An 11,160-nucleotide genomic window follows, 5' to 3' on the forward strand; every position below is an offset into this window, starting at 1 on the left:
TTAGCCCCTGAGAAATGGCCTCCGTTGATCCCTTCATGTGCCTGCTCTTGGATTGAGAACACGTATTGGAACACGAACATTCACTTAATCACCAAAACAGACAAGTCCATATATGTTAAAAGAACACAAGGTACGAGACATATGAGGAGAAGTGTTTTATTTTTTCAAATGCAAGAGAGTTTACTCAACTTTTGAGTGCACCGAGAAAGCACTAGAACTTCCACAATGGAGTTTAACATGATTAAAGTACATGCATAAAATGAGATCGTATCAGGCATAACTTCAGTATTTGGTTCATTGTAAAGGCTAAGCAAAGACGATGCATTTTTGTTGGAGAGAGTTAGAGAGAAAGTTTAGAGAAGAAAGGACAATATTAGACGCGACCTTACCACACTATGGACCTCCACTCTATTACAACAACATATATCTTGAAAATAACCATTCATGTATCCAAAAGATTGTCAAAAGTAATTGTTCATAGTGATTTACAAAAATTAACAATCCACACACTATGCGAGGAGATCTTTGAAATATCTACTCTAGGTCAGTGGTGGCGGGAGGATCTAACTCCACAATATTTGGATGCAACTCCATCAATGATGTTTCCCGTATTGTACGATCCACCTCCTCTGCAAGTTTTCTATCTTGCTCCTAAATCTCTCTTAGCTGGTGGGCTTGCATTTCCATAATAGAGTGCAGTTTTTTTGGAGAATTCCTCATTGCTCTCAAATATTGTCATCATTTAGCCCATCTAGCTCCCTAACAAAGCCATCGTTCAACAGTCACCTCCATATTGTACGACATCATTGTTCTCATTTGTATAATGTGCAAGCAGTTGCCAAATAAACCAATGCCCTTGTTCCATACCACCTGCACATCAAATGACAGTAAAGATAGCAGAAAAACTTTATTCAGAGAAAGTGGCGGCAAAGTGTACCTCGCATAGGTGTCCCATCCACCTCTTTTGTCCAACCACTCTTCTCCAGCAAATCGAATCAGGCATCGTTCGATGGTATGTCAATTGCCTCTGATGTCTAGGTGTGCTCTTTCCTTATTGTGGGCACTAGCATTGTGCACGTAGTCCTATAATCCTTCTTCAATATCGGTGTCTTGCAGACAACCACGTTTACGCGGTCTTCACGTGATCCAACAACAACATTGATATCACACACCATTCCATAATTATCTGATTGGAAGACAATTACAAACACACCTCTATCATTGTTGTTGACAATGCTAGATGGGCAAGCTGCCCAAACCTGCACACCTCCATTATGTTCCAATCTCGCACATTAGAATCCAAAAATCCATACACAAATGCATTGTTAGGAAAAAAAAAGGAAGCATTCACTGCAGAATCCACGATAGACCCATCATGCAATGAATGAAGACGTTTATCCACAATGGGTGGCCTCATAGAGCTTAGCAAGGATTTCTTCAAGTCATCCTCCGTCTTGTCCAAACCAAAATGCACAATTTGAATATGGTCGCCATCACTCTCTGTAACAAACCTCAAACAGAACTAGTTAGATTTTGAAATGCACCGCAACTCCCATTTAAGTTTTCCACTTACCGATTGATGGTATGTAACCAATGGCAGGTTCAAGACATGCAATATTTCTATTTCTAAACTCATTGCAAAGTCTATGACCTCCTTTGCTGACATTCCACTTCTCTTTCTTGATCACCACAAAATGTACAAATTATAAAGTGAATGAAAAATGTTTACCTTTTGGGCATTTCTTAATAATACTCACATTTCTCCCTTATACAAGCCTCCCCTTGCAAACCCGATGCCTCCCCGGATTGCTCCATCTACAAAGCAGTATCGTATAGGTTATTTAAAACTAACTCAAATGATGGGGAAGGTATTATGTCCCTTGAAGGCATCAACTTTGATCCCTGAGATGTTGTCTCAAACCCCTCTAACTGAGGCCTTTGGACACTGGGCTCTGCCACTATAGATATTTGTGTGTCTCCATGTGCTCTTTCCTCTCTATCCTTCACAACATTGTTGTGTGCCTTCTCCTCATTTGGAGGGTAGTATCCCTCACCATGCTCCAAGAACAAGGGAGAATCATGGTAGACTCTGCTCGTCAAGTTGCATGCTACCTGCATAAGGTTAAAAACTATGCTCTACTTTTTTAATTTTGAGCATTGTTTGCAAGCTCCTGACCCCTTATATGTTAAAATTGCACATTCGTAACCATCTAACGCAAGAGTATTGTAAGCTACTAGTTTTAATTCTTTGATTGCTAATGCCTCGCACACCTCATATTGTGTTCCCTTTTCCATACCACCCATCTCATAAGCAAAGGTCTTGCCCTTATGTATCAATTTAGCGTCCTAGATGAACGACTCTAGGTCTAGGCCAGACATCGATTGCAAATGTATATTGCAGGTACAACTGTATACATTCTATGACTCTTTAATAATAAAAGATCAAAAACTTTGATCCTTAACCACTCTCAAAAAACAGAAGACTCTCCAGTGACAACAAAAACACAAAGTATCACACAATTTATCCGCCTGACCAAAGAGTTTAAAAACAATGATATCAAATGTACCCACTACTTTGAGGAATGTCCGAACTCTTAACATCTCCCGGATCATTAGATTTTGTTGCACAGATGATGAATTTTTTTTGTCAGAGGGAAGATCTGTACATGCCAACTGGTACAACAATTCCTCTGTTATCCACTTTGGGTGACTGGTCCACTCGATTGTGCGTAGTGTTCTGCACACATGTCCAAATTGGTCAATGGAGTGATGCACTTTGAACATTTTTTCTCACTTTGAAAGAGATTTTAGAGCAACCCACCTTCACCGGTCATCTCCAATGCAGGGTCAACAATTGCCAATGCATTTCTTGTCATTTTTTTAGATCTTTCTTGAAAGAATTATTTTTTTGTATCGAGCTTGAAACTCGGTCAGAAGCATTCTATTTTTCTATGCCACAATCTTTTTTAGGGCAAGCGTATATTTTTCCTACATACATGGCACTAATGATTAAACAAATTATTTGATCGCAATAGTTTATGACAATCAACAATTGAACAATCCGATAACACGTACATGATGAAGAAGCTGAGACATCAGTGTGACAGACACATTGTACCATGAATTATTTCCCACCCTTTTGTCAATGTGTGTTTGCATTCAGTTGTACACTACACATGGTAGTTTCTCCACGATTGCTTCCTTTTAAGCAAGACCCATTGCCTGCACCATCCATAGCATGTCTGTGTATGAGGTAGTGGACACGTATCCTGTCTCATTTCAATCTACAAGAAATCGAAGCAATGTAACCCATAAGTCAACCTGATACTCACTTTAGCCAATTGCACAATTGAATAGATTAGAGCGACCTTACTTGTTTATACGCATCACTATGCTAAGCATGTCGGCTTCATTTGATGAATCTACTTTCACTAGTTCCACTCAAACTCGTGGATGCAGATCGACATCTTTTTTGTAAGCAACACCTAACATCAAAAGAGAGGACACACATTCATTGCATTTTAGAACATGCTAGAAAATTAACATCATTTACGACATAACTTACTATCTTTTAGAACTCCCATCCAAGCGGCGAGCCTATGGTTGCCATCCCAAGTACACAACATTTTTTCACATAGGTTGCTCCAACTAGTGCCTTGGATTTCAGCCTCAAACTCCTCATTTATTGCACTCCATAATGGATCCCACGTCTTCTTGATGTCATTGTCTACATCGATGATAGGATGTCCTAGTGCGTCTAGAGAGCATATTGAAGCTTCCCTTAGGCTCACAATACCCCTCCAACAAGAAAGTATTCGCCAATGGTTGCAGCCGCTTGATGTCCCAGCTTACTTGTCTTGATTTCTCTAGCTTTTTCAAACGTCAAAGAGGAACCCAAGGTAGTGGAGATTCATGCTCTACCCCTGTAGTAATTAATTTATGTCAAAGACCATCACAGTATCCTCAAACTCAAAATCTCTCACTTACCTTTAAAGTCCCTAGATGCTTTGATAACATGTCTTGGCATATTGTCACGTCTTCGTTGATGGGATATTCCTCTCCAGCATTTGGCCAGTAGTCGTATAAGCCTTCATTTCTCTATCATTGATTTCTTTGTGGGAGTTGTCTTTATCCTCCACAAATCCAAATGATACTCCCTCATGCACTTTTGATTTTCCTTTTGCTATTTTTTAAGAATTTTTGGATGTTGTAGGAGAAGATGGCATTGCAGTAGCTGGTTTGCTCTTTGATAGAGTCACACTAGCAGATGTAGACATTTCTTCTGGTTTTTTCCTTGCAGTCTTGGTGGTATGATGGTATGCTATTTGATAGAGTCACACTAGCAGATGTAGACGTTTCTTTTGGTTCTTTCCTTGCAGTCTTGTGACACGCTAATAAGAAAACAGCGTAGTATTGATCACTTATGAAGCAAACTTTTGATAACTCTTTCATAGATCATACTCAAAGATAACAAATTCCATAGTTTCTATAGAGATGAACTCTAAAATTACCACATCGCTTTTCGATCACAAAACAAGGCTTTGCCTTCTTCAGAGTAGTCATTTCATCGTTCTTTGAAGGAACATGAGACACATGGGCATCCTTGCCATCATATACGTCCAACACTGCAATGGAAAAGCAACCAGAAGGCAAACTGCTACCATGTAGCTTAGCCAGGTTCAAAGTCTTCTCTATTTGACATATACCAATCACCACTCCATTGTAAATGAACTCAACGTAAGTGCCAATATTAGATTTCTTGGCCATCTTTAAACCGAACTAAAAGCCGAGCACAAATGCTTTGATCTGCAGAAAAGAAACGTAATTTTTTCCAGTTTCAGTAGGGTGAGAGAGAGATAAGGATCAAAGTACCTTGAATTTTTTGAATATCAATCACATACTCAATTAACCTTTCTAAAAGCATAGCACCCCAAGCCTATTTATAGGCAATTGACCTCCCCTCCGCTACACTCCTTTGCACCTCTTTACCTCTCACCTCCCTCCCTCCCACCCTTTCTCCAATGCGTTGAAAAAAAGTGATTGTAATATAGAGAAGGGGAATATGTACCTTGATTTTTTTTAATATCAATCACAAATTCAATTAACCTGTCCAAAAACACAACACCCCAAGCCTACTTATAGGCAACCGGCCTCCTCTCTGCTAAGCTGCTTCACACCTTTCTAGCACTTAGCTCCCTCCCTCCCACCCTCTCTTCCTTGCGTTGAATAAATCTAAATAAATTCAAACTTCTTGCCTTTTTTCAATCTCTCTCGCTCACCTTCTCTTAAGCACGAGAGAGGGAGGGAGAGAGTTAGTGTGAGTGAGTAAGAGAGAAGGATTGAAAAAAGCAAGAAAAAGTACTTTGTGGAAAGATTTTTGATGGTGAATCTATCCTCTCTTGCTTTAAAGATTCCCAATCCAATACTGAAAATTTTATCATCTTTTGCTTTTATACTCGCTCTCTTACTCATCCTATCTCCCACTGTCCCTCTTCCCTACCTTCTCTCACTCACCATCTAGGAATGGGTGAGTGCTAATGCTCACCTGTACTGCGATTGCTAGGGAGAGAGGGAGGGAGAGAGGGGAGGGAGATAATCAGGGTGTGTGAGAAAGAGAGATAGGAATACATTGACATAGTCAAGGCTCAATGCAAAATATGTGCAATATGTAGAAAGGGGGCAATGTAGATTGCAAAATATGTACAATCTCTAGAGAGGGGGCACCACATTTGGCACATATATCAACCAATTTATTGCCAAGCAAGCCCCTCTAAATGGAATCATAGTGTGCATATGATTCCACATTAGGACTTCAAGCAGAGTTGATGCAAGAGTATGCATCAAGTGAAAAGGTGCATGCTGGTTATACACTATTCACTCTCAAGCCCACCATGATTCATCACAAAAATCTTCTTTGCTTATAATAAATGGCATAAGAAGCATGTTCTTGACCACCTTCTTGGTTACGAGGATAAAAATTTGCCTATAAGGGCACTCCTTACTTCAATCCAATGCATTGATATTGTCCTTGCCTCACATAGTCAAGTTAGGCAATCCCGATACATGAAAGAAAGGAAATCCCAATTATCACTGAATGTTTTTTTGGGCAATCCCAATACATGATCATCTAACCCAATGGAAACTACCCTTTGGTATAACCATCAACAAATCAATCACAAATGTTTCCATGTTTTGCTACTAAAAGATTGAGGGCTCAATTTAACGAGTTGTATCCTTGAATAACGCTTAGTTGGTATAGTCAAAATGAATGCCTTTGATGCTACATCTCCATGGTAGATTCCAAGAACTAAGGCCATGATTCTACAAAATTGAGGGGTGTCAATGTAGGAAGAGTTGGGGTCATGCTCATCCTCCTTTGTAGAGGTATCAAGAGCTTCAACTTTCTCAATAAAGAGCTTAGCAAGAACTTCACCAACAATATAGTTGGTGTTACTTGATCTTCTTCTCTCTCCCTCTCACTCAACCTACCTCTCTCCCTCTCACACTCACCCAACCTCTCTCCTTTCCTCTCTCAGAAATATAGTACACAAAAGAGAGAGAGAGAGAGAGAGAGAGAGAGAGAGAGAGATCTAGAGATAGGAAAAGAGAAAGATTGGTTAGTGGGAGGGAGACATAGAGAGAAAAAGAATTGGAAAGTAGAGAGAAAGAGTTAGAGAAATAGGAATTGAGAGCTGGAGAGACTGGAATCACCAATGTTTTCTCCAAGATGCTCTTTGCGATAGGATAATAGAGAGAGAGCTTGAATGTTTGAATTTTAGTGCATTGATTGTCTATAAATATAGGCCAAGGTGTCAGCTAAAATGTATTTAGATAACAAGTAAGCTCGATACAAACCATCCAGTGATGGCTTCCTCCTTGTCATGCAAGGTTAGTTTGTTTTTTAATACTCTTAAGGTTGACCCTATGACACTCGATTGTCCCATAAGATTTGCCATGGTAAATCCTAGAGATTATAGGGGTAGTAGGAACAACAAGATATTTGCCATTATCTCTACTCTAGATGGCGACATTCAGACTGAGATTAAAGATGGCGTGACATTGGTCATTAATTTAAATTTGTATTGGATTCAACATTGTCTACAAAGTTTATGTTGGTCACAAACAAGGGTGTGGATGTGTCACTTGCATCAAATGTGGCAATAGTAGACCTATCTAACACCTCACTGATGAAAACAAAGGATTATTTGATAAAAACCCAGCCAAAAGATATGAGGGCTCATTTTTTGCTTGCCAGGAAACAATGGAAGATGCTGGTTCGCAAGAAAAAAAATTAAAAAAATCTCATCAGGTTCTAACCAGGTAGAGAAAACACAAAGTACATTAGAGTTCATTTCTCTAAACAACCACAAGTACCCCAAGTTGAATGGAATGATTTCTAGGTGCTTGATTAACCAAAAGGTGGTTGAAGTCCCTCCAGTATCCAATGGGGGCTGCATTTATGAGTTGGACAATGTGCTAGATGGTGTTCCCAAGATGGTAGGGATGGATCAAAAGTACGATGGCCATTGTTGGGCTAAGCCTATTCATTCTAGAATGAGGTATCAGGCTTTGATCAAGAGAAGTAAATGTGCCAGACATCTTATCTGCAAAAATAGCTCATGCTCAATCAATGCCACGAGCAAAAGTCCAAATGAGACAACTTGGATAGGGAAGTTGCAAACTTCAATTACGTCAATTTGGTATGTTGAGCTCCGAAAATGGAACACTACGATGCTTCCAATGTGGTCAAAGTCCGATTTTGCTAAGAGAGTGTTCATGTGCTATCTATTACTTGCTCCCCAAATATAAACGGACCCGACTATTTATTCACATCGAAAACCATAATCATCCCGTCGCAAAGGGAGTTTTGTGTTTTGCGATTAAACATACGAGAGAACTTGTGTCTTGTGTGGTGTCTGAATAAACAATGACTGGACCACCTAGGCATTTACAATTGAGTCTTGCCAACCAGATGGTAATGGGAGCAATAGTTCAAGAAAATGGGGAGCATTTGAATAGCAAAGAGCTCCTCTCTATATTGGAGGAGATGCGACCACTGATCCATACACAAAGGTGCTAGTTTATTTTCTTGTCTACAATTGTGTCGTCTCTCTCGCCTGTTTCATATGTTTATTTGTAATATTAATCTTAGGTTTGGGCACTGGATAAGGGAGGGACTACTATTGAAAAATAGTTGCGGCTACAGGTTTTTCCATGGTATGCTATTTCTTGGGCAATCCACAAACCGCAATAAAGGCTATCATGTGCTCAAGATGTTGATCAATGACCCTAAATCTGGTGTCCAATTGGTAAATAGAATGCAACAAGATGGGAATTGAGACTTGCAAAGAAGCTGGGTTTGCTTTGATCATGTGCGTAGAGTAGTGGGCTGGAGAACAATGGCAGCACATGTCTACGATCCTGCGTAAGGCCAGCTACGAAAACATCATTCTCTTACTTGGGCTTACTTGGGCTTACTTTGTTCTTTTAAAGTGTAGATTAATCATTAGTACGTACATGATTCAAGAAATGCAAACAATTGCCATCTACGCGATGAAGGAAGAGGACACTCAAGTGCAAATCATGTTTTGGAAAATGATGAATTTGATGATGCTGGAAAGCGGACACCATTCGGCTAATTTTAGAGGATTCATGGTAGATGAAGCTGGAGCAAACTAAAAAGTTATTCAAATTGTATTCAACGAAGGACCTGACAATGTTATGGAAGGAAGGGAACTCTCCTACTTGTTCCATTGGGAGCAAAGATTGCACATTCACACCATGCAATGCGTGCATAAAAAATTCTGAGATGAACATAAGCGTATGTGTAAATTATGGCGTTGTCCCAAAGAGCAAAGAAGAGGCAACAAGCTTGTAAATGACTATACAAGCATGGTGGGCTTCTGGAAAAGTGTTTGACTGTAACTTGTTGCAAATAGATTGTTGGCTAAGTTGGTGGCATGTGCGGTACTCTCAATGGAGAAAACACTTCGTTGGGGGGAGTCTTGTATTTTAGAGTGCAAGTGCAATCCCTTAATAATAAAAAATTATACGAAGTGGATGATCTATCGTTCATTCCAACTACAAACCTTGCAAAAACAAAGCACGCAAGTTGGCTTGCTGATGAGGAAAACAAAGAAATTCTTAGCTTGTACGATGCATGCGTGTCTGATTTATCGAATGCATTGCTGCAAAGTGTCAAGATGCTTGCTTTTGTTGAGGGTAGATATCATGGAGTTGGGCCATCTGCAAAAGACCTTGCTCGTTGGGCACAACAAGGCCGAGTACCATGACTGGCTACTATTGCTAGAGAGATTGAGGATGGGATCGACAGTACAACACTCTATCAACAACCTGCCGTGGAGGGAGATAATATTACAGTTTCCAAAAAGCAAAAACAGGCTTCGAGAGTAAGCTGTGAGGAGGAGAATGCTTTGCATTGATTGACTATCTCACACAAAACATCCCTTGAAATCATAGAGGTCTCCACACAACTGTTGAGGGAGGGCAGCCAGATGGTCAAGGAACATGAGGGAAGAATGGTGGTGGTGGGGACAAAAATTCATAAGACAACGTGGGAAATTCGCCGAATACCAAAGGAAAGCAGGGTTCAATGTCAAGGGTGGTTAGGATCCAAAGTCGGTAAATGTGAAGAAAATATAAAGAACACGAGAGCAGGTGTTGTTGCGCCATCTTACTGGGGTATTCATATATGTGAGAAAAAAGATGACAATGGTCACGAAACAGGTTCAAAGGCACAATTCATGTGGTTATGCAATGATAGATAGGCACACGTGGCAAATATGTAACACCCTGCAAGGATCCCAAGTATATGGCTAGTGGAAAAGGGAACAAACATGAATGCTATTGAGTTGCTGAAATTAGAGACAAGAGGCTCCACAATAGAGAAGATTGCAATCAAGGAAACCAACAATGTGTGTAATCGTCCAGGAGTATCAATTCAAGCCTCCAAGAGAATTGAGTCGGCAGTAAATATGGAACCTCGTATTGTGAAGCACATTGTCGTGAAGGCCAGTGTACATGAAAAATTCATGGTGGAGACATCTACTTCACAAGTCCAAGGCGAGAGGTATGAATTACATATTGCAAGTAGCATGATGTGTACATGTGGAGACTTTGTAGAACGAGTGGCACAAAGCAAACCATATATGGCATGCAAGCATATTTACTACATCTTCCTCCACTATTTTGGCTTGGATTTAAACTACAATATGTTCATACATTAGAGCAAGCTAAAGAGTAAGGATATGCTTTGTGTCTTTAACTGTCGTCGAGCAGTATAATACTCCTTTGTGATTAGATTGTGTGTGATCACATCCCTTGAAGCCAATATGCAATTACGGCACAAATTGTAACTGTTCATTTTATATTGTCATTTGTTTTGTTGGAATTCATCAATTAAGATAGTGGATTGCGTCTTTCTATTCTATATGCAAAGCACATTTTTTGGTTATTGCAAGTTATATATTGAATTAATATTGTAATTTTAATGGATAGTTTCATGATCTAAAAAGGTTGCTTGTATCTTCTAGTGCCTCCAGTAAGTTTGAAGCATTCTATTTTTTGATGAGCATATTGTTTTGAAGGATCAATGAGTTTGTGAGAATAAAAAAAGTTCCCTCCAAAAAGCTCTCTCCGTCAAAGGTGTCGAGAGCGTTTTCGTTGAAAATATTGCTCCATGTCCCAAGCTCCCTCCAAAAGCTCTCTCCATTCCCATCCCCCTAATAAGCAATATACTGTTTGTTGTGTGCCTTAAGCTTCTTCATCTTCTCCAAGCTGTGTGTGTTTCCTTGCAACCCTAATTCCATTAGGTGAAGGGTAACATTGGCATTCTAAAAGAGAAAAGTGAAAAGGACCCATAGGGCCATGTGCGGCTTTTAAATAAAAGAACCCCATTCACAAATTGAAGTACGAAAGGAGATTACAATCGTTCAATGTTTCACATGCAAAAGTCAAATGTGTAAGGTGTGAGCTTTGTCCTAGAGTACAAGTCAAGGAGAGAAAAGGTGGAATTATCCCACATGCAGTGGTGCAAGGCTGTAGAGGTACTAAAAGCTCATTTCAGGAATGAATAAACACAAGTCTATTTTGCATTATATCTCCCTTGTTTATAGTGAGCTTGTGATGGCTTAGCAAGTA

The sequence above is a fragment of the Adiantum capillus-veneris genome, chromosome 12, assembly GCF_014529385.1.
Source record: "Adiantum capillus-veneris isolate H3 chromosome 12, ASM1452938v2, whole genome shotgun sequence".
Lineage (NCBI taxonomy): Eukaryota > Viridiplantae > Streptophyta > Polypodiopsida > Polypodiales > Pteridaceae > Adiantum > Adiantum capillus-veneris.